General features: G+C 56.7%; 1 pseudogene; it reads right to left on the reverse strand.

Moving 5' to 3' along the window:
* Positions 1–3146: 3146 nt before the first annotated feature.
* The window catches only part of LOC143261055 (large subunit ribosomal RNA), a 2996-nt pseudogene continuing 2595 nt past the window's right edge, over positions 3147–3547 (reverse strand).

The raw sequence follows: 3547 nt of genomic DNA on the forward strand, positions 1-3547 counted from the left end.
CTCAGTCCGGACTTCGTCGGTCACATTTCGGGCCCGCTGCATGTTATGCTGCATGACCCGTATGACTCTCGAGCGTCGCCGGTCGTTTGTACTATCCATTCGAGATTCAAATTATTATTCGCGTCTTATACGAGACATCTCCAAAACCAGCGCTTCCTGATAGGAGGCGCAGGCCGGGTCTCGCGACTTATGCTCAGATGGTCGCCCTCTGTCTTTACAGTTGGAGCAAACCGGAGGCTTGCTCTTCCTGTTACAGAGCGCATACCCGTGCCCTTTTTCGGCACAATGTCCGCAGACATCCTCTTTGAATTTGCAGCGCTTCGCCGTGTGCCCGAAGCGCTGGCACTTATAGCATCGGGTGACCTGTATGAAGTCCCGCACACGACAGGAACTCCACCCGAGGTACACCCGGTCCCCTCTCTGCGCCAGCCGCCGACGAATCTGCGGACTGACGGCCACTACCCAGTTGGCTGTCTCCGGGGTCTTGCCAGCCATGCGACTGACCCGAACACCCGAAGGCACATCCTTCTGGGACGCCTCAGAGAGGTTTTGCCTCCAAAGACTGGAGGCAATTTCCTCCTTGCCCATCCCTTTCGGAATGTCATAAATCAGGACCTCGGGGTCCCGTTTGCTGGGCAAGGAGACGGACAGTCCCGCACTCGCCAGCTTCTTATTGCCTACGAAGGCTTTTAGGTCCTCCTTGCGATCGGTTTCGACGACGATGCCACCGGAGTGGATGCGTCGAACCGATCTGACACGGATCGCCTCCTTCGCAGGTTTTACGATCGACAGAACAGCTCTCTTAGTAGCATCGCTGTTCTGTCCTTTATCCTTTGGCGGGAAGATACGCACCACGTATTGTGTCGGTGGTCTTCTCGCCTCCGGAGTCGCTGACTGGTTGACCTTTGCCACTTGGGCGTAGGTCAACTGCGCGGCATTGGAGACCGTCTTCGGGAGGGTTCCCTTGGACGGCCCAGGTCGCGCCGCACTCATTACGGCAGGACGCGCTTTTAGGTCCGCCCTGACCGCGGCGAGTTGCCCTTCGACGAAGCTGTTTCGTTGAATCAGCTCCTGGACCAACTCGTTGAGTGCTCCGACTTCTGCTAGTATCTTCGACCCGGACTCCTTGTTGACTTTCGACTCGGGTCGAAAGCAAAAGGTCCGTATCTCCGATACTCGCCTGAAGGCTTCGTCTCTCACGAGATCGAGAGGCCGTACCTTGTGCCCGGAAACCGTCCCCTTCGATTTCCTGGCCTGGTTTGCTGCGGCCTTGCCAGTAGGTGCGACTGGCTTGGCACGCTTCGACTTTTTGGTGACGGTTTTCCAACCGCCACCTTCGGGGTCTTCGACACGCACGGGTGCCGGTTGCACCTTCACGAGCGTGTCTTTGACTGATTCGATTTTTCTGGGTTTCTCCTTCCCAGCCTTGCGGCTGGGGGAGTCCCCCGACTTGGGCGCTGTCCCCACGTTACCGGTGTCCGGCGCGCCTTCTACCGTGGCCTCAGTTTTCACCGAGACCGCTCGCGTGGGTGTCACGCATCTCTCCAAGGTCACACGAGGATTGGCGATGTTCAGCACCTTCCCGGACCTTGTCTTTTTCGCAGACGCAGGAGGGCTAACAGCTGCTGCTGTAGCTTCCGCGTCTGTGGCGACGGCTTCACTCCGAGTAGGAGCTGGACCCGCCGACTTCGAACGTTCAATTTGTACTTTCAATTTAGATCCCATAGTTAGATCTTTGCCTTCATCCGGTACGCTCCCCGGCCACCACCGACCCACACATTTTGGAACCCGCCATCAGGCTGGGTTAGGGCTACGCACCGGACATAGTCTGCTGACTGGGCCGATTGCTCAACCCAGCCCGCGTCCTCGCCCGTCAGAACCCACTCGCCGAAGCGTATGGTCGTTCCAAGCCGATTGACTGGACCAGGGCTGCTTTTCTCGTCCAGCCTCCCATCTAGCCGAAGCAGAGGCCAAAGGTACGTGTTGGGGACGTCTCACCCGCAGGAGAGGGCCCCCTCAGATCCCAGGATCCTCTTTTCCGACGACAAGGGTCGCCACGCACGGCAAACACGCGGGAGACAGCAGTCGGAGAGGCTGCCTCTTCCTCTCCACCACACTTCGTTCGGTTCGCTGCGTTTTGAGAACACGAGCTATCCAGCGGTACCTTTTTCGTGGAGGCTCAAGTGTGGCTAGGGCACGTTTGCCCCTTGCGGCCTGGGTTGCCCAGGTAATTGGTTGCATCCCGATTTCTAGATCCAGCGGCATGTTGCTACGTGGCGCGCTCAGACAACGAAAATGCGGCATTCCGGTCAGACCAGAAAAACCGCACAACGTGACGCGGGGGACTGCAGCCACAAGTGACAACAGTCCCCCGGTAGGGAGTAGTACAGCATATTCAATGCTGTACATGAACACGCCACAGCCCGTATGCTTAGTTCAAGGGCCTCGCCATTATGCGAAGTACTACATGTACAACGCACTGGCGGTCTCAAAATACCCTCATCGCCGATGCATCTGATGCATCCGTCAACTCGGCAGCATTCACTCCGTCGGCGTGTTGCTTTGTGGCGTGTTCAGATAACGAAAATGCGGCATTCCAGTCAGACCAGAAAAACCGCATAACGTAACGCGGGGGACTGAAGCCACAAGTGACAACAGTCCCCCGGATGGGAGTAGTGCAGCATGTTCAATACTGCACAAGAACACGCCACAGCCCGCTTGCTTAATCACGGGCCTCGTCATTATGCGAAGCACTACATGTACAACGCACTGACGGTCTCTCGAGTGCCTTCATCGCCGATGCACCTATCGACTCAGCAGCAACATTCAATCCGACGGCGTGTTGCTTCGTGGCGTGTTCAGACAACGAAAATGCGGCATTCCAGTTAGACCAGAAAAACCGCATAACGTGACGCGGGGGACTGCAGCCACAAGTGACAACAGTCCCCCGCTAAGGAGTAGTACAGCATATTCAATGCTGTACATGAACACGCCACAGCCCGCATGCTTAATCTCGGGCCTCGCCATTATGCGAAGTACTACATGTACGACGCACTGACGGTCTAAAATGCCTTCATCGTCGACGCATCCATCGACTCGGTAGTAGCAACAACCTACGCGAGGACTAGTTCGGGGGTCGCCTCTCAACCCTGGGTGGCCACAGACCGCCACCGCCAGTAGATAGGGACAGATGGGAATCTCGTTAATCCATTCATGCGCGTCACTAATTAGATGACGAGGCATTTGGCTACCTTAAGAGAGTCATAGTTACTCCCGCCGTTTACCCGCGCTTTTTTGAATTTCTTCACGTTGACATTCAGAGCACTGGGCAGAAATCACATTGCGTCAACACCCGTGGGGGCCATCGCAATGCTTTGTTTTAATTAGACAGTCGGATTCCCCTAGTCCGTGCCAGTTCTGAGCTGAGCGTTGAATGGCGGCCGAAGAGGACGACCGCACCGATGGGAAACGCCACGGAAGCCTCGCAGCAAGGAAGATCCGCGGGAGGCCAAGGCACGGGACCGAGCTCGGATCCCAGCCACGAGAG

The sequence above is a fragment of the Megalopta genalis genome, unplaced genomic scaffold (genome assembly GCF_051020955.1).
Source record: "Megalopta genalis isolate 19385.01 unplaced genomic scaffold, iyMegGena1_principal scaffold0033, whole genome shotgun sequence".
Classification (NCBI taxonomy): Eukaryota; Metazoa; Arthropoda; class Insecta; order Hymenoptera; family Halictidae; genus Megalopta; species Megalopta genalis.